This window comes from Nicotiana sylvestris, chromosome 10 (assembly GCF_000393655.2).
Source record: "Nicotiana sylvestris chromosome 10, ASM39365v2, whole genome shotgun sequence".
Lineage (NCBI taxonomy): Eukaryota > Viridiplantae > Streptophyta > Magnoliopsida > Solanales > Solanaceae > Nicotiana > Nicotiana sylvestris.
This window is the reverse complement of record NC_091066.1, coordinates 149,211,311-149,238,575: the sequence shown is the minus strand read 5'-3', so window position 1 is coordinate 149,238,575 and position 27,265 is coordinate 149,211,311.

Below are 27,265 nucleotides of genomic sequence, written 5' to 3'. Positions count from 1 at the left end.
AATCCGGAAAGGCAAGGCCCTTTTTTTTATTATTATAAAAAAATACAAAACTAAATAAAATCAAATTAAAATAAACACCCAATACAATTATTCACACACACGTTAAAATAATTCAAAAAATGGGTAAAATTAAACAAAAAACAAAAAATAAAATCACGGACGAAGATGCCTATTTATGATTTTCTATTTAACGACCGGATTACGGTTTGAATTATGCAGGACACATATATTTTCGAATTTTATATTTTTTTAATAAAGTAAATAAATAAAAATGGGCCGAAGTCACAAATAAATCAACAAGGTGCCGCACAGAAATTCAAAATTGTACAGCAGGGCCAATTATTATTTTTTATTTCTTTTTGGAGCGATTGTCGTGTGAAGCAAAAATCACGTGCTCACAGCTGCCCCTCTTTGTTCGGAAACACGAAGGGTTTTCGTGCAAAGATCAAGTGAGCGTGTATGAGCGATTTTTGCCTATAGACCACTCCGTATGAAGCATTTTTTGAAAGATCTGACCGAATCTTGCTTCAAAGATTTCCTACATATCCTGGGCTAAACAGGAATCAGGTCAATGTAGTTCGGGAAGTTTTGGTAGCTGGGACTACCATGGGATTGCAATGCTTGCTGCTACTGCTGCTGCTGCTACGTTACTGACCGCCTTATTACAACCAAAGAAAAATTGAAACTGAACTAAATACTTATATGCATGTCAACTGCTAGTTACAAGATCCCTATTTATGATTCTTTGGCGACTTGATCTTGAGTCTTAGTTGATTGGGCTTGGAGACTTCGATCTGAATCTTGATGCTTGCGAGTTGTGGCGACTTGCTTAATCTCCGGGATACTCAGTGAGACGCGACTGGCAGAGTTCTGGACCTTAATCAAATCTTGGAGCGATCCGCCTTCCATTTTCTCCAGTATCTCGGGACATCTTCTTTTCTTCTTTGATTTTGAGTTGAGACTCATCTCGCGGGTCATTTCGATCCGTGTGGCTCGAGGTTAGACCTGCGGGAAAAAACAAACAAACGAACGAAATTTTCTGCCCCAGTTTCACTAGGAAAATTTCGTTAATTATTCACCAGGAAGTTCATAAAATTGATGAAAGAGGATATGAATGCCCAGTTCAGGGTTGGAGCCCCAACATCGGCTAGCTGGGGAGAGGTTCGGATTGGGGTTAAAGACTCTAACGCCAAACAAAGGAAAATTCAGTTTAGGGTTTAAAACCCTAATGCTGACTAAAAGGGAAAAGTTCAGTTTAGGGTTTAAAACCCTAATGCTGACTAAAGGAAAATTCAGTTTAGGGTTTAAAACCCTAATGCTGATTGCATGGAAAAGCTCAGTTTAGAGTTTAAAACTCTAATGCTGGCTAAAAGGAAAAAGTTCAGTTTAGGGTTTAAAACCCTGATGCTGACTAAAGGAAAATTCAGTTTAGGGTTTAAAACCCTAATGCTGATTGCATGGAAAAGCTCAGTTTAGAGTTTAAAACTCTAATGCTGGCTAAAAGGAAAAAGTTCAGTTTAGGGTTTAAAACCCTGATGCTGACTAAAGGAAAATTCAGTTTAGGGTTTAAAACCCTAATGCTGATTGCATGGAAAAGCTCAGTTTAGAGTTTAAAACTCTAATGCTGGCTAAAAGGAAAAAGTTCAGTTTAGGGTTTAAAACCTTAATGCTGACTAAAGGAAAATTCAGTTTAGGGTTTTAAAACCCTAATGCTGATTGCATGGGAAAGCCCAGTTTATAGTTTAAAACTCTAATGCTGGCTGAAAGGAAAAGGTTCAGTTTAGGGTTTAAAACCCTAATGCTGATTGAATGGAAGATTCAGTTTAGGGTTTAAACCCTAATGCTGATTGGCTGGAAAAGCTCAGTTTAGAGTTTAAAACTCTAATGCTGGCTGAAAGGAAAAAGTTCAGTTTAGGGTTTAAAACCCTAATGCTGACTAAAGGAAAATTCAGTTTAGGGTTTAAAACCCTAATGCTGATTGCATGGAAAAGCTCAGTTTAAAGTTTAAAACTCTAATGCTGGCTAAAAGGAAAAAGTTCAGTTTAGGGTTTAAAACCCTAATGCTGACTAAAGGAAAATTCAGTTTAGGGTTTAAAACCCTAATGCTGATTGCATGGAGAAGCTCAGTTTAGAGTTTAAAACTCTAATGCTGGCTGAAAGGAAAAAGTTCAGTTTAGGGTTTAAAACCCTAATGCTGACTAAAGGAAAATTCAGTTTAGGGTTTAAAACCCTAATGCTGATTGCATGGAAAAGCTCAGTTTAGAGTTTAAAACTCTAATGCTGGCTGAAAGGAAAAAGTTCAGTTTAGGGTTTAAAACCCTAATGCTGACTAAAGGAAAATTCAGTTTAGGGTTTTAAAACCCTAATGCTGATTGCATGGGAAAGCCCAGTTTAGAGTTTAAAACTCTAATGCTGGCTGAAAGGAAAAAGTTCAGTTTAGGTTTTAAAACCCTAATGCTGACTAAAGGAAAATTCAGTTTAGGGTTTTAAAACCCTAATGCTGATTGCATGGGAAAGCCCAGTTTAGAGTTTAAAACTCTAATGCTGGCTGAAAGGAAAAGGTTCAGTTTAGGGTTTAAAACCCTAATGCTGACTAAAGGAAAATTCAGTTTAGGGTTTTAAAACCCTAATGCTGATTGCATGGGAAAGCCCAGTTTAGAGTTTAAAACTCTAATGCTGGCTGAAAGGAAAAGGTTCAGTTTAGGGTTTAAAACCCTAATGCTGATTGAAAGGAAAATTCAGTTTAGGGTTTAAACCCTAATGCTGATTGCATGGAAAAGCTCAGTTTAGAGTTTAAAACTCTAATGCTGGCTGAAAGGAAAAAGTTCAGTTTAGGGTTTAAAACCCTAATGCTGACTAAAGGAAAATTCAGTTTAGGGTTTAAAACCCTAATGCTGATTGCATGGAAAAGCTCAGTTTAGAGTTTAAAACTCTAATGCTGGCTAAAAGGAAAAAGTTCAGTTTAGGGTTTAAAACCCTAATGCTGACTAAAGGAAAATTCAGTTTAGGGTTTAAAACCCTAATGCTGATTGCATGGAGAAGCTCAGTTTAGAGTTTAAAACTCTAATGCTGGCTGAAAGGAAAAAGTTCAGTTTAGGGTTTAAAACCCTAATGCTGACTAAAGGAAAATTCAGTTTAGGGTTTAAAACCCTAATGCTGATTGCATGGAAAAGCTCAGTTTAGAGTTTAAAACTCTAATGCTGGCTGAAAGGAAAAAGTTCAGTTTAGGGTTTAAAACCCTAATGCTGACTAAAGGAAAATTCAGTTTAGGGTTTTAAAACTCTAATGCTGATTGCATGGGAAAGCCCAGTTTAGAGTTTAAAACTCTAATGCTGGCAGAAAGGAAAAGGTTCAGTTTAGGGTTTAAAACCCTAATGCTGATTGAAAGGAAAATTCAGTTTAGGGTTTAAACCCTAATGCTGATTGGCTGGAAAAGCTCAGTTTAGAGTTTAAAACTCTAATGCTGGCTGAAAGGAAAAAGTTCAGTTTAGGGTTTAAAACCCTAATGCTGACTAAAGGAAAATTCAGTTTAGGGTTTAAAACCCTAATGCTGATTGCATGGGAAAGCTCAGTTTAGAGTTTAAAACTCTAATGCTGGCTGAAAGGAAAAGGTTCAGTTTAGGGTTTTAAAACCCTAATGCTGATTGAAAGGAAAATTCAGTTTAGGGTTTAAACCCTAATGCTGATTGGCTGGGGATAAAGCTCTAGAATGCTACACGATCAATTTTCTGAGTTTTCTTGTTTTAATAGAAAAAATAAGAGGGAGTTTTGCGGGAACTTACCTTTTGAGTGAATTCCTTATTGCCAAAATGTCTCTTGTACCCGTGTACCTTCTTCTTTGGGCGACACCTGCTTCTTGCACGGTTGTCTTGGATTAATACCTGTTTCAACTTAAAGAACAATTGTTAGTTCGAAAATGACGGTCGGTTCGGTGACCTTGATCGTTTCCAATTGCTTTGTTGCGTATCTATTTATGTTGTGGAATCACGCCATTGATTTGATTCGAACGGCGAAACCTTTAGACTGCTCAGGCTTGTATTTCCGGATTCTGTGATGACTTGCTTCGTAAGGCTCTTTTTTTTTTTTGTGTGTGTCCCGTTTTGCTTGGAGGTTCACAACGGGGATTTTATTGGAGGTATTTTGTGGGAATTTGTACAAAAGGGAAACTCTGTGGGGAATATTTACAAAGTGGATTCTTTGTGTGGATTTTTGTACAATGGGGCATATTGGGGATTTATTTCAAAGCGGGATTTCTAGGATTTGTTGGGGTAAGCTTGTTGGGGAATATTTACAAAAGGACTCGCTAGGGATGCGCCGATGAAATTCCAGCGGGGAGACTTTGTGGGAGATTGTACAAAAGAGAAACTCTGTGGGGTTTTGTACAGGGGGAAACTCTGTGGGGATTTGTCCGAAGGTAGACTTGCTGGGGAAGATTTCAAGATTTCTCTCTTTTTCCTTTACTCCGGAACACCATCGAACGTCATGATTCATCATGCTTGGGTAATCACATCAACGAGATGAGGTGCTTTCCTTCATGAGACGGGATTCCGTGCAAACAAACCTGCCACCTGTCCTTTCCGGTGTGTCCTGAACTCGGGGTTAAAATGCGAAAGGGATTCGAAAAGAAACAAAGAAAAGAGAAAACAAATCAGAAAAGGAGTAACCTTTTCGGGATGAGAAAGACTTATCTGAGGAAGATAATGCTGGCTTTCAATGACATGACATGCTTTTTGGACTGGACGTCTGACCTTCTAAGAGCTTGCGTTTTCCTGAACCAGAACGGATCTGTGATTCCAAACTGGTGGCATTCTGGCGAAACTTTCTTGGGATGGCGTCATTCTTTTCGGCCAACAGCGCCCTTTGCGGGTTTTCGCTGGCTGACCTCTCTCATTTCTCTCCCTGTCATCGCTTGATAGCACTCTTTGCGAGTTTTTTACTAAACAAACTCTCTCATTTTGGTTTCTCTACTCCCGTCGCCTCGTGGTGCCCGAAGGTTTTCACCGCCGAGACTCTCTCATTTTATCTTTCTCAATTCAGAGTGTGATGGTCTTCGTTTGTGACACTTATTGATTCCCCACCATATTTGGTAATTGATTTGAAGGCTTGTGCTTGGTAAAGAGAGGTAGTGATACTAACTTCTCAACTGCTCGACGTGCCCCGGTCTTCAATTTCAGGGTGAATGGGATTTTATTGTTGGTGTGACTGAACCTCAGGGAGAGGCTGCCTACGTATCCTTTCGGAATCAAGTCAAACGTAGTTTAGGCCCCAATTAAATTTTGTTTTTGTTTTTTTTTTTTTTTGTTTTGTTTTGTAATCGGCTCAAAAGTTGGGGGAGAGGATTGGGTAGTGTTTGAGGAGTAGTGGGGAACAAACGCCTTCGTCATTTTCAACGTGTCAGGACCACTGGAGTATGCTTTAGACATAATACCTCTTGACTGCATCTGCATTTACTGCTGTGTCGGGGTCATTTCCTTCGATATCACCCAAATACAATGCTCCTCTCGGCAATATCTTCCTTACGATGTATGGGCCTCTCCAATTTGGGGCAAACTTTCCTTTTGCTTCTTCATGATGCGGCAAAATACGCCTTAGTACCAGCTGACCTACTTCGAAATTCCGGGGTCGGACTTTCTTGTTGTAAGCACGGGCCATCCTTCGTTGGTATAACTGTCCGTGACAAACTGCAGCCATCCGCTTTTCATCAATCAACGTCAATTGCTCCAGTCGAGCCTTGACCCACTTGCTGTCTTCGATTTCTGCTTCGACAATGATTCGAAGCGAAGGAATCTCTACCTCTGCCGGTATTACAGCTTCGGTCCCGTAAACCAAAAGATAAGGAGTTGCTCCCACAGATGTGCGTACCGTAGTGCGGTACCCCAATAATGCAAAAGGTAACTGCTCATGCCACTGTCGGGAACTTTGTATTGTCTTCCTCAAAATCTTCTTGATGTTTTTATTTGCAGCTTCCACAGCACCATTGGCTTTTGGCCGATAAGGAGTGGAATTCCTGTGTGTTATCTTGAATTGCTCGCACACATCTCCCATCAAATGACTGTTCAAGTTTGCTGCATTATCCGTAATGATGGTCGCAGGAATACCGAAGCGACAGATAAGATTTGAGTGTACAAAATCTACCACAGCTTTCTTAGTGACCGACTTGAGAGTGACGGCTTCTACCCATTTTGTGAAGTAATCGATGGCAACCAGTATAAACCTGTGTCCATTCGAAGCCTTTGGTTCAATTGGTCCAATGACGTCCATGCCCCAAGCGACAAATGGCCACGGTGCGGACATGGGATGCAGTTCCGTGGGAGGTGCATGAATCAAATCACCGTGCACCTGACACTGATGACACTTCCGAACGAAACTAAAGCAATCCTTTTCCATGGTCATCCAGTAATAACCTGCTCGAAGGATTTTCTTTGCCAAGACATACCCGTTCATGTGAGGTCCACACACACCTGCGTGTACTTCGTGCATGATCTTTCTTGCCTCCTCGATATCGACGCATCGTAAGAGATTGAGGTCCGGGGTCCTCTTATATAACAATTCACCGCTTAGAAAGAAACCACTTGCATGTCGCCTAATGGTCCTCTTCTGGTCTCCAGTAGCATGCTCTGGGTATTCTTGCGTCTTCAGGAACCTCTTGATGTCATGGTACCAAGGCTGCGTATTTGATCCTGCCTCGATTACACTGCAGTAACCGTGTCTTTCCTTGATTTGGATTTCCAAAGGATCGACGTGGGCGTTGCCCGGGTAGGGTAGCATAGAAGCCAGAGTAGCAAGTGCATCTGCCAGTTCATTGTGACACCTTGGAATATACCTGAACTCTATTGAGGTAAAGCGCTTGCTGAGGTCCTCCACATGTTGTCGGTATGGGATAAGTTTGACATCCCGAGTTTCCCATTCACCTTGGACTTGCCGGATGATCAGGTCAGAATCTCCCATAATCAGTAAGTCTTCGACATCCTGATCGATTGCCATATGCATGCCCATAATGCAGGCTTCATACTCAGCTGTATTATTTGTGCAAAAGAAACGCAGTCTAGCTGTGGCGGGATTTAAACGGTTGTGATGGGTTGGCATCGGAATGACGTAGTTTTGGTGTTAAACTACGTCGTTTTATGGCCTGGGGGTGGGCTGTTTGGACTGGTGGCTTGGGCTGTCCGTTTGGGCATTATTTGTTTGGGCCAATTTTAATAAATTGGCCCAAATCCGGAAAGGCAAGGCCCTTTTTTTTATTATTATAAAAAAAATACAAAACTAAATAAAATCAAATTAAAATAAACACCCAATACAATTATTCACACACACGTTAAAATAATTCAAAAATGGGTAAAATTAAACAAAAAACAAAAAATAAAATCACGGACGAAGATGCCTATTTATGATTTTCTATTTAACGACCGGATTACGGTTTGAATTATGCAGGACACATATATTTTCGAATTTTATATTTTTTAATAAAGTAAATAAATAAAAATGGGCCGAAGTCACAAATAAATCAACAAGGTGCCGCACAGAAATTCAAAATTGTACAGCAGGGCCAATTATTATTTTTTTATTTCTTTTTGGAGCGATTGTCGTGCGAAACAAAAATCACGTGCTCACAGCTGCCCCTCTTTGTTCGGAAACACGAAGGGTTTTCGTGCAAAGACAAAGTGAGCGTGTATGAGCGATTTTTTGCCTGTAGACCACTCCGTATGAAGCATTTTTGAAAGATCCGACCGAATCTTGCTTCAAAGATTTCCTACATATCCTGGGCTAAACAGGAATCAGGTCAATGTAGTTCGGGAAGTTTTGGTAGCTGGGACTACCATGGGATTGCAATGCTTGCTGCTACTGCTGCTGCTGTTGTCACTGCTACGTTACTGACCGCCTTATTACAACCAAAGAAAAATTGAAACTGAACTAAATACTTATATGCATGTCAACTGCTAGTTACAAGATCCCTATCTATGATTCTTTGGCGACTTGATCTTGAGTCTTAGTTGATTGGGCTTGGAGACTTCGATCTGAATCTTGATGCTTGCGAGTTGTGGCGACTTGCTTAATCTCCGGGATACTCAGTGAGACGCGACTGGCAGAGTTCTGGACCTTAATCAAATCTTGGAGCGATCTGCCTTCCATTTTCTCCAGTATCTCGAGACATCTTCTTTTCTTCTTTGATTTTGAGTTGAGACTCATCTCGCGGGTCATTTCGATCCGTGTGGCTCGAGGTTAGACCTGCGGGAAAAAACAAACAAAAGAACGAAATTTTCTGCCCCAGTTTCACTAGGAAAATTTTGTTAATTATTCACCAGGAAGTTCATAAAATTGATGAAAGAGGATATGAATGCCCAGTTCAGAGTTGGAGCCCCAACATCGGCTAGCTGGGGAGAGGTTCGGCTTGGGGTTAAAGACCCAAACGCCAAACAAAGGAAAATTCAGTTTAGGGTTTAAAACCCTAATGCTGACTAAAAGGAAAATTCAGTTTAGGGTTTAAAACCCTAATGCTGATTGCATGGAAAAGCTCAGTTTAGAGTTTAAAACTCTAATGCTGGCTGAAAGGGAAAAGTTCAGTTTAGGGTTTAAAACCCTAATGCTGACTAAAGGAAAATTCAGTTTAGGGTTTAAAACCCTAATGCTGATTGCATGGAAAAGCTCAGTTTAGAGTTTAAAACTCTAATGCTGGCTAAAAGGAAAAAGTTCAGTTTAGGGTTTAAAACCCTGATGCTGACTAAAGGAAAATTCAGTTTAGGGTTTAAAACCCTAATGCTGATTGCATGGAAAAGCTCAGTTTAGAGTTTAAAACTCTAATGCTGGCTAAAAGGAAAAAGTTCAGTTTAGGGTTTAAAACCCTGATGCTGACTAAAGGAAAAATTCAGTTTAGGGTTTAAAACCCTAATGCTGATTGCATGGAAAAGCTCAGTTTAGAGTTTAAAACTCTAATGCTAGCTAAAAGGAAAAAGTTCAGTTTAGGGTTTAAAACCCTATTGCTGACTAAAGGAAAATTCAGTTTAGGGTTTAAAACCCTAATGCTGATTGCATGGGAAAGCTCAGTTTAGAGTTTAAAACTCTAATGCTGGCTGAAAGGAAAAAGTTCAGTTTAGGGTTTAAAACCCTAATGCTGACTAAAGGAAAATTCAGTTTAGGGTTTTAAAACCCTAATGCTGATTGCATGGGAAAGCTCAGTTTAGAGTTTAAAACTCTAATGCTGGCTGAAAGGAAAAAGTTCAGTTTAGGGTTTAAAACCCTAATGCTGACTAAAGGAAAATTCAGTTTAGGGTTTAAAACCCTAATGCTGATTGCATGGAAAAGCTCAGTTTAGAGTTTAAAACTCTAATGCTGGCTGAAAGGAAAAAGTTCAGTTTAGGGTTTAAAACCCTAATGCTGACTAAAAGGAAAATTCAGTTTAGGGTTTAAAACCCTAATGCTGATTGCATGGAAAAGCTCAGTTTAGAGTTTAAAACTCTAATGCTGGCTAAAAGGAAAAAGTTCAGTTTAGGGTTTAAAACCCTAATGCTGACTAAAGGAAAATTCAGTTTAGGGTTTAAAACCCTAATGCTGATTGCATGGGAAAGCTCAGTTTAGAGTTTAAAACTCTAATGCTGGCTGAAAGGAAAAAGTTCAGTTTAGGGTTTAAAACCCTAATGCTGACTAAAGGAAAATTCAGTTTAGGGTTTTAAAACCCTAATGCTGATTGCATGGGAAAGCTCAGTTTAGAGTTTAAAACTCTAATGCTGGCTGAAAGGAAAATGTTCAGTTTAGGGTTTAAAACCCTAATGCTGACTAAAGGAAAATTCAGTTTAGGGTTTAAAACCCTAATGCTGATTGCATGGAAAAGCTCAGTTTAGAGTTTAAAACTCTAATGCTGGCTGAAAGGAAAAAGTTCAGTTTAGGGTTTAAAACCCTAATGCTGACTAAAAGGAAAATTCAGTTTAGGGTTTAAAACCCTAATGCTGATTGCATGGGAAAGCTCAGTTTAGAGTTTAAAACTCTAATGCTGGCTGAAAGGAAAAAGTTCAGTTTAGGGTTTAAAACCCTAATGCTGACTAAAAGGAAAATTCAGTTTAGGGTTTAAAACCCTAATGCTGATTGCATGGAAAAGCTCAGTTTAGAGTTTAAAACTCTAATGCTGGCTAAAAGGAAAAAGTTCAGTTTAGGGTTTAAAACCCTAATGCTGACTAAAGGAAAATTCAGTTTAGGGTTTAAAACCCTAATGCTGATTGCATGGGAAAGCTCAGTTTAGAGTTTAAAACTCTAATGCTGGCTGAAAGGAAAAAGTTCAGTTTAGGGTTTAAAACCCTAATGCTGACTAAAGGAAAATTCAGTTTAGGGTTTAAAACCCTAATGCTGATTGCATGGAAAAGCTCAGTTTAGAGTTTAAAACTCTAATGCTGGCTGAAAGGAAAAAGTTCAGTTTAGGGTTTAAAACCCTAATGCTGACTAAAAGGAAAATTCAGTTTAGGGTTTAAAACCCTAATGCTGATTGCATGGAAAAGCTCAGTTTAGAGTTTAAAACTCTAATGCTGGCTAAAAGGAAAAAGTTCAGTTTAGGGTTTAAAACCCTAATGCTGACTAAAAGGAAAATTCAGTTTAGGGTTTAAAACCCTAATGCTGATTGCATGGGAAAGCTCAGTTTAGAGTTTAAAACTCTATTGCTGGCTGAAAGGAAAAGGTTCAGTTTAGGGTTTTAAAACCCTAATGCTGATTGAAAGGAAAATTCAGTTTAGGGTTTAAACCCTAATGCTGATTGGCTGGGGATAAAGCTCTAGAATGCTACACGATCAATTTTCTGAGTTTTCTTGTTTTAATAGAAAAATAAGAGGGAGTTTTGCGGGAACTTACCTTTTGAGTGAATTCCTTATTGCCAAAATGTCTCTTGTACCCGTGTACCTTCTTCTTTAGGCGACACCTGCTTCTTGCACGGTTGTCTTGGATTAATACCTGTTTCAACTTAAAGAACAATTGTTAGTTCGAAAATGACGGTCGGTTCGGTGACCTTGATCGTTTCCAATTGCTTTGTTGCGTCTCTATTTATGTTGTGGAATCACGCCATTGATTTGATTCGAACGGCGAAACCTTTAGACTGCTCAGGCTTGTATTTCCGGATTCTGTGATGACTTGCTTCGTAAGGCTCTTTTTTTTTTTTGTGTGTGTCCCGTTTTGCTTGGAGGTTCACAACGGGGATTTTATTGGAGGTATTTTGTGGGAATTTGTACAAAAGGGAAACTCTGTGGGGAATATTTACAAAGTGGATTCTTTGTGTGGATTTTTGTACAATGGGGCATATTGGGGATTTATTTCAAAGCGGGATTTCTAGGATTTGTTGGGGTAAGCTTGTTGGGGAATATTTACAAAAGGACTCGCTAGGGATGCGCCGATGAAATTCCAGCGGGGAGACTTTGTGGGAGATTGTACAAAAGAGAAACTCTGTGGGGTTTTGTACAGGGGGAAACTCTGTGGGGATTTGTCCGAAGGTAGACTTGCTGGGGAAGATTTCAAGATTTCTCTCTTTTTCCTTTACTCCGGAACACCATCGAACGTCATGATTCATCATGCTTGGGTAATCACATCAACGAGATGAGGTGCTTTCCTTCATGAGACGGGATTCCGTGCAAACAAACCTGCCACCTGTCCTTTCCGGTGTGTCCTGAACTCGGGGTTAAAATGCGAAAGGGATTCGAAAAGAAACAAAGAAAAGAGAAAACAAATCAGAAAAGGAGTAACCTTTTCGGGATGAGAAAGACTTATCTGAGGAAGATAATGCTGGCTTTCAATGACATGACATGCTTTTTGGACTGGACGTCTGACCTTCTAAGAGCTTGCGTTTTCCTGAACCAGAACGGATCTGTGATTCCAAACTGGTGGCATTCTGGCGAAACTTTCTTGGGATGGCGTCATTCTTTTCGGCCAACAGCGCCCTTTGCGGGTTTTCGCTGGCTGACCTCTCTCATTTCTCTCCCTGTCATCGCTTGATAGCACTCTTTGCGAGTTTTTTACTAAACAAACTCTCTCATTTTGGTTTCTCTACTCCCGTCGCCTCGTGGTGCCCGAAGGTTTTCACCGCCGAGACTCTCTCATTTTATCTTTCTCAATTCAGAGTGTGATGGTCTTCGTTTGTGACACTTATTGATTCCCCACCATATTTGGTAATTGATTTGAAGGCTTGTGCTTGGTAAAGAGAGGTAGTGATACTAACTTCTCAACTGCTCGACGTGCCCCGGTCTTCAATTTCAGGGTGAATGGGATTTTATTGTTGGTGTGACTGAACCTCAGGGAGAGGCTGCCTACGTATCCTTTCGGAATCAAGTCAAACGTAGTTCAGGCCCCAATTAAATTTTGTTTTTTTTTTTTTTGTTTTGTTTTGTAATCGGCTCAAAAGTTGGGGGAGAGGATTGGGTAGTGTTTGAGGAGTAGTGGGGAACAAACGCCTTCGTCATTTTCAACGTGTCAGGACCACTGGAGTATGCTTTAGACATAATACCTCTTGACTGCATCTGCATTTACTGCTGTGTCGGGGTCATTTCCTTCGATATCACCCAAATACAATGCTCCTCTCGGCAATATCTTCCTTACGATGTATGGGCCTCTCCAATTTGGGGCAAACTTTCCTTTTGCTTCTTCATGATGCGGCAAAATACGCCTTAGTACCAGCTGACCTACTTCGAAATTCCGGGGTCGGACTTTCTTGTTGTAAGCACGGGCCATCCTTCGTTGGTATAACTGTCCGTGACAAACTGCAGCCATCCGCTTTTCATCAATCAACGTCAATTGCTCCAGTCGAGCCTTGACCCACTTGCTGTCTTCGATTTCTGCTTCGACAATGATTCGAAGCGAAGGAATCTCTACCTCTGCCGGTATTACAGCTTCGGTCCCGTAAACCAAAAGATAAGGAGTTGCTCCCACAGATGTGCGTACCGTAGTGCGGTACCCCAATAATGCAAAAGGTAACTGCTCATGCCACTGTCGGGAACTTTGTATTGTCTTCCTCAAAATCTTCTTGATGTTTTTATTTGCAGCTTCCACAGCACCATTGGCTTTTGGCCGATAAGGAGTGGAATTCCTGTGTGTTATCTTGAATTGCTCGCACACATCTCCCATCAAATGACTGTTCAAGTTTGCTGCATTATCCGTAATGATGGTCGCAGGAATACCGAAGCGACAGATAAGATTTGAGTGTACAAAATCTACCACAGCTTTCTTAGTGACCGACTTGAGAGTGACGGCTTCTACCCATTTTGTGAAGTAATCGATGGCAACCAGTATAAACCTGTGTCCATTCGAAGCCTTTGGTTCAATTGGTCCAATGACGTCCATGCCCCAAGCGACAAATGGCCACGGTGCGGACATGGGATGCAGTTCCGTGGGAGGTGCATGAATCAAATCACCGTGCACCTGACACTGATGACACTTCCGAACGAAACTAAAGCAATCCTTTTCCATGGTCATCCAGTAATAACCTGCTCGAAGGATTTTCTTTGCCAAGACATACCCGTTCATGTGAGGTCCACACACACCTGCGTGTACTTCGTGCATGATCTTTCTTGCCTCCTCGATATCGACGCATCGTAAGAGATTGAGGTCCGGGGTCCTCTTATATAACAATTCACCGCTTAGAAAGAAACCACTTGCATGTCGCCTAATGGTCCTCTTCTGGTCTCCAGTAGCATGCTCTGGGTATTCTTGCGTCTTCAGGAACCTCTTGATGTCATGGTACCAAGGCTGCGTATTTGATCCTGCCTCGATTACACTGCAGTAACCGTGTCTTTCCTTGATTTGGATTTCCAAAGGATCGACGTGGGCGTTGCCCGGGTAGGGTAGCATAGAAGCCAGAGTAGCAAGTGCATCTGCCAGTTCATTGTGACACCTTGGAATATACCTGAACTCTATTGAGGTAAAGCGCTTGCTGAGGTCCTCCACATGTTGTCGGTATGGGATAAGTTTGACATCCCGAGTTTCCCATTCACCTTGGACTTGCCGGATGATCAGGTCAGAATCTCCCATAATCAGTAAGTCTTCGACATCCTGATCGATTGCCATATGCATGCCCATAATGCAGGCTTCATACTCAGCTGTATTATTTGTGCAAAAGAAACGCAGTCTAGCTGTGGCGGGATAATGCTGACCAGAAGGCGAGATCAAGATTGCCCCAATCCCTACACCCTTGGCGTTCACGGCTCCGTCAAAGAACATCTTCCAAACATGAGCTTCCTCCGAGATCATTTCTACGGTGTTTACTTCTTCATCTGGGAAGTAGGTATCCAATGGCTGGTATTCCTCATCGACCGGATTTTCGGCCAAATGATCTGCTAGCGCCTGGGCTTTCATTGCCGTGCGAGTGACATAAACTATGTCGAATTCCGTAAGCAGGATTTGCCATTTAGCCAGTCTCCCAGTAGGCATTGGCTTCTGAAATATATACTTCAAAGGATCCAACCTACTTATGAGGAATGTAGTGTGGGCTTGGAGATAATGTCTCAGCTTTTGTGCAACCCATGTGAAGAGCGCAGCATGTCCTTTCCAACAGTGTGTATTTGGCCTCGTAACCGGTGAATTTCTTGCTCAGGTAGTAGATTGCTTGCTCCTTCTTTCCGGTTACGTCGTGTTGCCCGAGGACACAGCCGAAAGAGTTCTCTAAGACTGTCAGATACAAGAAAAGTGGCCTTCCCGGTTCTGGAGGGACCAAGACTGGGGGATTCGAAAGGTATTCTTTGACTTTATCAAAGGCTTCTTGACACTCCGTTGTCCACTTAATCGCCGCATCTTTCCTTAACAGCTTGAATATGGGTTCACACGTGCTTGTCAGCTGGGCAATAAACCGACTGATGTAGTTCAACCTGCCCAACAGACTCATCACGTCTTTCTTTGTTCTTGGAGGAGGCAAATTTCTGATGGATTTTATCTTAGTTGGATCTAGCTCGATACCCCTCCTGCTTACGATGAAACCCAAAAGTTTGCCTGACGGAACTCCGAAAGCGCATTTGGCTGGATTTAGCTTCAAGTCATACTTCCTTAGCCTCTCGAAGAATTTTCTCAAGTCTTGGATGTGATTATCCTGCGTCCTGGATTTGACTATCACATCGTCCACGTACACCTCTATTTCCTGGTGCATCATGTCATGGAAAATGGCGGTCATGGCCCTCATGTAAGTAGCCCCAGCATTCTTTAGACCAAATGGCATGACCCGATAACAGTAGGTGCCCCAAGGCGTGGTGAAAGCAGTTTTCTCGGCGTCCTTCTCATCCATCAGCACCTGATGATACCCGGCATAACAATCTACAAAAGATTGTATTTCGTGCTTGGCGCAATTGTCAACGAGGATGTGGATGTTAGGCAGCGGGAAATTATCTTTAGGACTTGCTCTGTTCAAATCTCGGTAATCTACACATACTCGAGTTTTCCCGTCCTTTTTCGGTACTGGAACCACATTCGCCAGCCATGTTGTATATTGGACTACCCGGATCACTCCCGTTTTCAGCTGCTTGGTGATCTCCTCTTTAATCTTGTCACTGACCTCAGTTTTGAACTTTCGTTGCTTTTGTTGAACTGGAGGACAATCAGGATGAATCGGCAATTTGTGAACCACTAGATCAACACCTAGTCCCGGCATGTCATCATATGACCAAGCAAACACGTCTTTGAATTCAAGAAGAAGTTGAATTATCGCCTCTCGCGTTTTCTTGTCCGTGTGAATGCTTATCTTGGTCTCCCGGACTTCTTCCGGGGTTCCTAAGTTTACCGGTTCAGTGTCGTTCAGATTTGGCTTAGGTTTATTCTCGAAATATTCCAACTCTCGGTTTATCTCCCTAAAAGCCTCTTCCGCATCATATTCTGGTTCTGGGTTCATTAATTCGTAGTTAAATAGCTCATTGTGATCTGGGCGTGAAGTCCGCAAGCATGTCATACTCAAAGCCGCATTATTAGGACTGAAAAGGAAGATAAAAGGAAAACTAATAAAAAATCCAAGCAAAAGAAAGAATAGGAAAGCAATGATGATTTTTTTTATTTTTTCTTTGGAAAGTTGGAAGACAACAATGTTTACAACTGGGAATTCAAAACAACAATTGAAAAGAAGAAAACGTTCAAGTTAAGTCCCGGAGATGACTTGTGATACAGGAAAGGTGGCAGGGCAGATCTACCCGGACCTCCGTCTAGTCGGGAATGGCGTGGCCTCCCAGTTTTGAAGTTGGGCGTTCGGTCCCATGTACAGCATCTCAGCAGTGCTTGTGCCTTCACCCGGTTGAACCATGTGGACCTCGTAGAGCATTTCTCTCATCGCCTCACATATTTCCTCGATTTCCTCGGCTGTGAAGACCTCATCATCTTCTTCTTCGATGTACCTTGGCCTGACGAAAGTCGCATATAAATCTGGCAGTGGTTGAGGCAACTCCCAGCCCTCATTTCTCCTTTTCTTTGCCCATTTTTCGTCTGTTGGAGTAGGTTTGAAACCTAGTCCAAAAGGTTTCTTGATGACTGGCAAAGTAACGGGTTCTGTTATTCCCTGAAGGGTTCGTCCAAGTCCCTTCCCTGGCCTAAATCCGTGCCGGATCATCTCTTTGGCTACCATGACCGAAGCGTTAGACAAGAAAGGCTGGGGGCAAGGTACTCCCTCTTCGTGCTGTTCAGCCAGTACCACCTCGAAAGCTTGATAGACCGTATGTTCGCTCCCTTCTCTCGGTTCAAGATACGGAATGGATGGGTCCTGGTAAATGGCATGTTCGTCTTCCCCATGGATCACGATTTCTTGGTCTTCGTACTCGAATTTCACCATCTGGTGAAGAGTGGAAGGCACGGCTCCTGCCGCATGGATCCAAGGTCTGCCAAGGAGGAAATTATAGGATGTGTCCATGTCGATCACCTGGAAGGTTACTCGAAATTCGACTGGTCCTATGACCAACAACAGGTCTATTTCTCCCATGGTATCTCTCTTGATGCCATCGAAAGCTCTCACGCAGACGTTATTGGGTCGGATTCTTCCTGCCCCAATTTCCATTCTTTGTAGCGTGGAGAGCGGGCAAATGTCAACACCTGATCCCCCATCCAGCATTACTCGCTTGACATAGTAGTCCTCGCATTTCACTGTTAAGTGTAAGGCCTTGTTGTGTGCTGCTCCTTCCGGGGGTAAATCATTCTTATTGAAAGAGATTTGGTTGACAGCGAAGAATCTTTCTGTCATCCGCTCTAGTTGCTCCACCGAGGTTTCGACCGGTACATATGCTTCATTCAGGGTTTTCAGCAGGATCTTTTGATGCTCGTTTGACTTCATTAATAACGACAGCATAGATACTTGCTCAGGGTGCTTGCGCAGCTGATCTATCACTTCGTAATCCGACATCTTCATCTGTTGGAAGAACACTTCCGCTTCTTCAACACTCACGGGCTCCTTTGGAGGGAAGCGCCTTTGTGTGGCGTTGTTTAGTTCTTGGGTGTTTGAGTACCCTCCAACGAAAGTATTTTCTGGAAGTTCTTCCATGACCTCCTTACCTTTGTATGTTACCAAAGTCTTTTGATAATTCCACGGCACCGTGGACGGGTTGGTCATTGGCTTTTGTGGCACGCGTCCGATAACCACTGGCTCATTCAGCCGAGGTGGTTGAATCGTCCCCCGGACCACGTAGGCCCCTTTTGGCACGTACATAGGTTTTGTCTTTTTGATCCCGAAGTTCTGCGTCTTCTTGGCTTGACCTCGCGGTATGTAAAGAACTCCACCCTTTGCTGGTACTAGTTTCTTCTCCACCTTCTTTTCAGGCTTGCTTTCTGCAGCCTTGGCCTCCTCCCCCCTTTCTGATTTCTGGTCTATTTCAGGCCTCCTCCCCGTGTCGACAATGGCAATTATGGCTTTCAAGGCAGGGTCGAACTCTTTGTCTTCACAAATCATGCCGATCAGCGGCCCATTATTGTGAGCGGGCAATGGATTGTTAGTCACATTTGGGATCTCTTCGTCCCTTAGCACTATCTTCCCCTGCTCTATCAAATTTTCGACCACTCTTTTCAATGACCAGCAGTCGTTTGTATCATGTCCTTCGGCCCCTGAATGATAAGCGCATCTGACTCCGGCTTTATAAGAAGGAGATGTCGGGTTTTGCCTTGTTTGGGGAATTGGTTGCAAGAAACCCAACTGGACTAGCTTAGGGAACAATGTAGAGTATTGTTCACCGATGGGCGTGAAAGTCCGCCGTCGAGGTGGCTCCTGGGGGCGGTAGTTATTCTGCGGGGGTTGTGGGTTATAGTGGTTGCGGTAAGGAGGCTGATTTCTGGGAGGTGGAGCTGGGCCTCGGTTGGCTTGTTGTGGTGGATGGTTATAAGGTTGGGCATTCATGACCATATAAGGTTGATGAGCATATGCCACATTTGAGTGGGGGTAGTAGTGTTGTGGGGCCCTTTCCGGAAAATGGGGCCTGGGATGACGGTACTCCCTTGCTTCAGAGGCTGCCATAGCCGTTTCTTCCTTCTTCTTCCCCCTTGTCGTCCCTCCAGACCCGCTTTGGACGGCCTGAGAGGTTGCCCTTATGGCTGCTTGACTCAGAATTCGACCCGTTTTCAGCCCATTCTCTACCATCTCTCCTATCTTGATCGCTTCCGCGAATGGCTTACCCATGGCCGACATCATGTTTTGGAAATAGTCAGACTCTTGAGCCTGGAGAAAGGTAGTGACCATTTCCACTTCATCCATGGGAGGCTTCACTCTCGACGCCTGTTCTCGCCACTTAATAGCATACTCTCTAAAGCTTTCCGAAGGCTTCTTCTTCAAATTCGACAGAGAGTTTCGGTCTGGCGCAATGTCGATGTTATACTGGAATTGCTTTACAAAATCTCGGGCGAGATCATCCCATATATGCCATCGGGACATTTCCTGATCCATATACCATTCCGAAGCTATCCCTACTAAACTTTCCCCAAAATATGCCATGAGCAGTTCTTCTTTTCCGCCGGCTCCCCGCAATTGGTTGCAGTATTTCTTAAGATGTGCAATGGGGTCACCGTGCCCGTCGTATTTCTCGAACTTGGGGGTCTTGAAACCCGTCGGCAGGTGCACGTGAGGGAACATGCACAGGTCGGCGTAAGAGACGCTCTTTTGCCCGCTCAAACCTTGCATATTCTTCAAACTTTGTTCAAGGCTTCTCATTCTCTTAGCAATCTCATTTTGTTCTGCAATCCTGGGGTTCTGATCCTGTCCCGGTGCGAGTTCGCACTGAGGCGGTAGAGGATTATTGTTGGTAGCGAACCTGGTTGGTTCCATTGAGAACGATGGTGCTTGGAATGTAAAAGAGGATGAGTCAAAGCTTGGCTTGTATGTGGCAGGCTGTGCCGTAGCTGGGCAAGGCGATGCAGTAAAGATGTTCATGCTTGCATCAGTGGCCGACATTCGGGGATGAGGCTCAGAAGGTGATCCTGCGGAGAAGGCGGAGTTGGCTGGGTACCCGAATGGGGTAGCAGGGTAATTTATGGGGACATTAGAAGTCCCACCTGACCTGGAGAATAATTCAGGGAATCCAGGGACGACACTTGGCGGCTCTTTCCCATTGTTCCAGTCATCCAGCATTTCCAACATGCGGAGCCGTAGGATTCTATTTTCTTCCGCAGTTGCGGATTCAGGCGTGAGGACGGCTGAGATTGAGCTCTCCTCAGAGACGGGGACTGTTTGCAATGGAATTTCCGAAGACATTTCCACACTTCCTTTTGACCTGGTGAAGTAAGTGTGAGTACTGCTTCTAGTCCTAACAACAGGTAGTTGAACACCTCTCCTTGATCTCGTGAAGTATGAATGCGAGGCCAGACTTTCACCAAACCAACCGTCTTTTCAAAAACCCTGGAATAATGCTCAATGACAAGTGCACGGTTAATTTGCAGCAAATAACAGATAGTTAATCTCACGTTGGGCATGATGCACCTATACAGTTAAGTGGATTACTATATGTCTGCTACGAGAGCATGCGTCATTCCGGTATTTTCCCTCTTATTTCCCCTTTTTTCTTTTTGTTTTCCTTTTATTTTATTTACATATATTTTCTTTTATATTTTTTGTAGTAAAAGAAAATGCGATCGGATCCGATGAGGATTGCCTACGTATCACAATGCTCACGTGAATCAGATCATTACGTAGTTCGAAAAAACACAAATGGACGTAAAAGAAACAGCCTCTTCATTGTTGAAATGTTCTATTACAAGCTACATTCTGCAAAAGAAAAAGCAAACTTGGAAAATGAACCTAGACTCAAAATAGACTGAAAATCACCTTGATAAAAAAACGAGCAGAAGATGCTAAAAATACAGATTTGACCTATGAATGCATTATGGTTTTAAAAATTGGTTTCCGCGGGGCATCGTTCGGCCTCGCCGCGGTCCTAGGCGCGATATCCCTCTCAAGTTGTTCCAGCTCGTACATAGTCTGCTTGACATAACCCATTACTGCCGAGAGGACGGTAGTGCTGGACATGTTCTCACATCGTAGACATCGTCTGGTGATGGCATGGGCAATGGCCTTGATCCTATCTCTGGTTTGCTTCTTCTCTATGAGTAGGTGCCTTATCTGATCACTGCTCGTCTTGAATACCTGTGAGTCCTGTATGTGCTGATTCCTCAACTGCCGCACTTCTTCCTTCATTTGGGCCAACAAGTCGTAACAGTATCTAACTTCCGTTTGGAAATCCCTGGCTTGCTTAACTGCTTTAAACTCGAGTGTAGCCATCTCCCTTTTTATTCTGGCAACAACCTTCTCGTGATCACGTTTCAATTGGCTCAAACATCGGCGATGCTTATCTACTCTTGTTTCCCACCGTGCCTTGAATTTTGTCATGACCTTTTCGGATTCTTCTAACTTGTCTCGCCATTCCGTGATCTCTCTTTTCAAACCCTTTATCAACCGCTGGTCTGATTGACTTCTGGGTTGCTTATCAAGAGACAATCTCAATTCTTGGACTTGGGCCTTAAGTTCTTCATTCTCTTGGATCAACCTATTCTTTTTGCTTTGATCCGCCGCGATTTGTATGCTGTTATCGAATTTCAAACTATCTATTCGTAGCTTCAAATCGCCAATTTCTGCTCGATAACCCTTCTCTTTTGCTAACCAGTTCCATTGCCCTTGGGATGATTCTACGAAATCTTTGAGATGCGGCCTCTTAGCCGGTCTTTCGTAAGACAGGCTGCCTCTAAACCAAGCGTGATATCCTGGGGCGACCTCCCCTTTCGCCGTATCGATCACACAAGTGTTTGCTGTCAGATGTTGGCATTCACTCCAGATTTGGCGAACTTCTTCTTCAGGGAAATGACCGTGCGGACTGATTTCAATCACTTGGGTACTCAAATCTTCGTCTTTCGGTACCACTTGGTACCTCCCAAGTTGCCTCAAAACCCGATACGGTGCATAGGGTTGGATACTTTTCAGTCCCATCAACAGAAAATGAGGCCGGGTTGCCGGCATGTATATGATTTCCTCGATAGGTGACCATCCGAGCGTCCATTGGATTTGGCTGGCGGTGAGAGTTCGGAGAAATGAGGTCCATGATGTGACTCCCTCAGGTAAATTGAGCCCTTTGATTCTCATGTAGAATTCTCCAATACAAGTTTTCTCTGGCGAACCATAACCCAAAAGTGAGGAGCGATGACATAAATGATCGGTCATCCACACTTGCAACAGTAGGTTACATCCTTCGAAAAAGTCACCCCTGGCTCGACAAACAGTGAGAGCCCGGAAAATGTCAGCCATAATCATAGGTGCCAGAGTACTTTTATCTTGGGTAAGCAAAGTACTGACAACCCCAGTTATTCTTAGATCGATGTGGCCGTCCTTCCTTGGGAACACTATAAGACCTAAGAAGGCCGTCATGAAAGCCAACTGCCTGTGTTCGTCCCATTTTTGTCGGTTGCCTTTACTACATAGTTTGAAATCCGGCTTATTGAACCCGCCCTCATGACCGTATCTAGCATACATGAGATGGAGACTGCAGAAACCTTTGGCAAGATCTGGATGGTGAAATGTTCGGGGTATTTTCAGAAAATCCAAAAATCGGTGTACCGTGACGGCCCTAGGTGCAATCAAGTACTTGAACCTTAACGGAGCTTCATCACTCCCAATGTATCCTGCTATTTCCTCCAACGTCGGGGTGAGTTCGAAGTCTGAAAAATGGAATACATTATGCGCCGAATCCCAGTAAGTGACCAATGATCTGATAATATCACCCCGAGGTTGAATGTCTAGTAAATCCGGGAGATTTTTCAGATATTTCCTCACTTTGCCTTGCCCTTCTTTGCCTAAGTCGTTCCACCATAATCGCAACTCAAAAGGGATCTTGGTCATTATTGAAAACGATTCATTTTGTATCGTGCTCATCCTGCACATTTATTTAAGGCGATTTTAACAAAATGACTGACTCAAAAAAAAAAAAATATTTTTACAGAGAGGATCAAGTTCTGAACACGGCCTTTAAACACTTCGGAGACGAAGATTTTAAGGCTGTGCGGGTCTATTGGATAAAAACGCTAAACAAGACCCAAAGGTGGCTGTTTATGCAAAGTCAGCCTTCCGGCGTCCCTTTCGGGAACATTCGGCTATTTATGATAAAACAACGTCACCTGACTTTTTTACGACTTTCGGGAAAATTTGAATTTTTATTTATTCACTGATTTTTGGCTGTTTTAGAAAAATGGGGTTGAACCCGACGAGGGTTGCCTACGTATCTCACACCCGGTGAGAATCAAACCGGCGTAGTTCGGGCATATCCTATTTTTTTTTTTTTTTTTACTTGGGCTATTAGTCTGAATTTATAAAGGGTACTACAAAAGAAACAACACATTTTTTTTTTGAATTATGAGTTTTCCATTTTTTTTGAAATAAATACCCTCTTTTTTCTTAAAAGAAAAGAACAATTTTATATGTTTTTTTTTTAAAATCAAACTGAAAGGAAACTTTTGGTTTTATTCCCCCTTTTTTTTAGAAAAATTCCGACGAGGTTTCGACACTACTTGGACATTGGTTTTATTTTTCCAAAATAAGTAATTATCTCCCTACGCTACTATTTTTTTTTTAGAAACCGGTCAACATGCGGAACCGAAACAAAAAAATGCGCAAAACAAATAGGATGCAGCAGGGTGGTCTTTTCATTTCTGGTTGCTTGTCCTAGACGGACCCAACCCCTGTGTTGAGCCCCCTAAGTCAAATGCAACATGATGCAAATAAACGTTCCTACTAGGGATCCGGCATGAAGTCGAGTTATACTAGGTTTAAACCTTGGTATTTGTTCTAGACTGTGTACCCGAGTGGACAACTCGAGTCGAGGAGGGGCAACTTACCGGGAACCAAAAGGCCGTCCGGCTTCGTAACTTATCCGTCCTCTTTCTTATTTCGGGCATTGACACTAACAGAATAGGGAGCCTCGACCAGCGAGCTTCTCCCCGGAGGTGAAGAGAGAAGGGTTCGGCACAGTTTATATACAATTCAGATAATATCAAAGCAGTAAAAAAACAAACATTGCAGCACGTTATGTCAAAACATGTAATAAATATCAGATAATAAAGCCAAATATAACAATTATTCTAAGCTCGAATTCTTGAACCCTGAACCGGAGGTTCTGGGTAAATATTCCCCAGCGGAGTCGCCAGAGCTGTCACACCTCCTTTTTGCGCGCCCGACCCCGAAGGATAAATGCGCGAGGGGAGTTTTTCCAATTTAAGTGACAATATTCGAAATGGGATTATTTATTTAATTCAGAGTCGCCACTTGGGAAAGGTTTGGCTTTTGGTGTCCCAAGTCACCGGTTTATCTTGAATCCCAAATCGAGGAAATTTTCGACTTTTCCAAATGAAGTCTGCGAACCAGAAATTCTAAGTAAGGAATTTTGTTGACCCGAGGGAAGGTGTTAGGCACCCTCGAATCCCGTGGTTCTAGCACGGTCGCTTAAATTGTTATAATGGCTAAATATCTGATTTAAATACATGTTGTGACTTATGTGCTTTTATTAAGTTTAAACCGCTTTTATTATTATCATTTATTTTTATAGAATTGCAACGTCGTGAAAATGCATCTCGAACCACGTCACAATCAATGCACCCGTGGTCGTCGACACATTTGGACTTCGTTGAGATTCGGATTTGGGTCACATCAATGTGCGCCCGAATTTAAGAATATGATTAAGACGCGCCTACGGAGTCTAACGCGTTATTATTTTGTTAGAAGGCCATGAAATTTATTAAATGGCCTATCCTGAATTCTAAATAATTATCATGGTTATTTATTGAGGGCCTCGCAATTTTGCATTTTTATTTGGCGAGGCTCATCTCTATTTTAGAAAAGGATATCCTAAAGTGGCTACATTTCTAACTATGTTCAATCTAAAATAGAAGAAAGAAGATACATATTAACTCAAGTATATGCTTTGGGCCTAAATCTTATCAATTTCTAATTAGTTATTTGTAAAGTAAAAGACGTCCTACTTTTATGAGAAATGTTCTACTTTGATAAAGAAATTACGTGACAAATGCTAGGCTCATATCCGAAACATCTCTTGAATTTAATTCAAACTAGACTCATTTAGGCTAGGTTAAGGGAATTAACCCACTGAGCATTATTATCATTGGGGGTTCGAACGCGCTCCTATATACTGCCTAGCGGGTTTTGACGGAAGGAACTAAAATAAATCGGAATATCATTGTGTAAGGTGGAAGTATCCTATCATTATAGCTAAAACAAGAATCTGATCAGTCACTGTGTCAAATATTTGTACATCCTACGTACCACACCATTACTTAACCCATATCAACAAACAACTACAAACTAAGATACAAGAGGCTAAAACTCAGCTTAAGCATTAACTAACTGGCATTTTTACTATTGAATTATACACTGATCAATTCATACGAAAGGAGCAATAGACCACGAGCATTACAGACAGACATTTAAACTTCTTGGAATTCCTTTCATTTCATGCTTTCGAAAGGTCACAGTTTACACCCACATAGGATTTGAAATGTGTACCTGGAATGCTGAAATGCAAAGAGAAAGAAGAGAATGACAGGGGAAGGTCAGCAGCAGCAGGAATCAAAATAGCAGTAGCAGCAGGACAGAAATGCAGCAACAATGGTGAGCAAAATAGCAGTAGCAAGAACAGGCTCGAGTGCAGAAATGCAACTATGGCCAATAGAAAGCAATAGCCAAATAAAAGCAACACCCAGTGGAGTAGAATCAGAACTCCGGACAGACCAAACACAGTAGTAAACCAATGAAGGCACTCAACTAATAGACACAACTGGGATTTCAAAGGATCAGAATTGGCTTGAACAAATTGAAACAACTGAAAACCCAATAACAATAGGAGGAAGAAAGTTTCTGATTGCTGGGTGTATCCCTTCTATCCCTTAATCTCCCTCTATCTATGTGTATCTATTTTGTATGTATTTCAGCTCTCCTTTTCAAACTCCTCACAGTATTTTTTCTTTTACAACCCTCCAAGTTCCAGTTCCCTTTCTGTATGTCTATCTCCTCTCTATGTATTTCAGCTCCCCCTTTTATAAGCTTTCACATTACCCCTTTTACAGCCTGTTTAGACCATCAGAAACCCCCTCATGTGCTGCCCTCTTTTCAGTTCCACTTAGTCATTTAAGTATTAACCAAAACCCCATCATATTCCCTTGGCAGGCTTACTTTTGTAATGTTTATTATTTCTGAAACTAAAGTAGGGTGTGGGCAGCAGGATGTATCTGACAGCATATGCTGTCAAAACATTTTTAAATCAAACAAAAGCCTTTATGCACATGTTGTGCACAAGTGCACAAATGCACATGTTGTGCACAAGTGCACATGCCCTCCAATTCTGACTGCAACTTAAACAAAATCAAACCCTTTACACTTCTGATTCAGATTAACAACTATAAGTAGCTAAATTCAATTCCCAACTGATTCATACAATGCTAAACAGGAGCAAATCAATTTGTATATTGTTCAAACATCTGAAACTAATTGACGACATATGTCGACTCGACTATACTAGTTATAACTCGTACAATCGAGACCAAAGTCAGACATTTAACAGTATCGAACACATGATTCGAATTGTACTGACTACGCAAAATTACATGGGAGGAATCAGTTGGTCAGTTCATATTTGAAACTCAATTAATTGCACAACAAATACATACATACAAATTATCAGAACAATTAGAAGAAAGACTCAATCAAACAACAAAGGTTCAGGCGAGATGGACAGGAACAGTTGATAAAACTCAAAACACAGATTAAAAACAAAACCAGAACAAATCTTTTAAACGAACATGGACTAACATAAATAAGCAAAGAGAATCAAAACTCACCTCAAATCTTGAAAAATCAAAAGCCTTAACTCGGATTCGGACAGACCTTTCTTAAGGCTGAACGGGCTTTAATCGAAGTGTTTCTCAGATGAGAAACACTTCGATTAAGGTCCATTAGACCTTAATCTTTTAGTTTGAACAAAACACGGACCATCGACGAAGACCTTCAAAGTTCCAAAAATTAGATCCGGGATTCGTGCTTCCCTGGTCAGATTCGGACCAAACCAAGCATGGTTTGGTCACGAGGGGGGTCTGGGGACTGTCTGGTGCGAAGTTGAGGTCGATTGGTGTAACTCGGGTTCCGACTCGAATCTTCAAATGAAGATTCGAGAAGGTGGGAAGGGATTCGAACTAAACGGCCAACAGATCGATGTTCAGGGCGGTGAGGGGGTTCTATGGTGTTCAGGCGGAGGTCATCGGCGTTCATGCCGCCGGGATTAATGGCGAGGGATAAGGGGGCGGCTAGGGTTTCGTGGGGAAGGAGGTGAAGACGGAAGCTGGGGTATTGGATAGGGGGCAGGGTGTGGTAGGAGGCTTATATATGGAATGAGGGGATTGATTTCAACCGTTGGATGAGACGAGATGGACGGCTTGGATCTGAAGGTTTAAACGAAACGTCGTCGTTTGGCTTAGTAGGGGTCAGAATTGGTTCGGGTAATGGGTCGGGTAGTGGGGTTACGGGTGAAAGATCCGGACCGTTGGATCGGCTTGGTTTAAACGGTTGTGATGGGTTGGCATCGGAACGACATAGTTTTGGTGTTAAACTACGTCGTTTTATGGCCTGGGGGTGGGCTGTTTGGACTGGTGGCTTGGGTTGTCCGTTTGGGCATTATTTGTTTGGGCCAATTTTAATAAATTGGCCCAAATCCGGAAAGGCAAGGCCCTTTTTTTTTTTTATTATTATAAAAAAAATACAAAACTAAATAAAATCAAATTAAAATAAACACCCAATACAATTATTCACACACACGTTAAAATA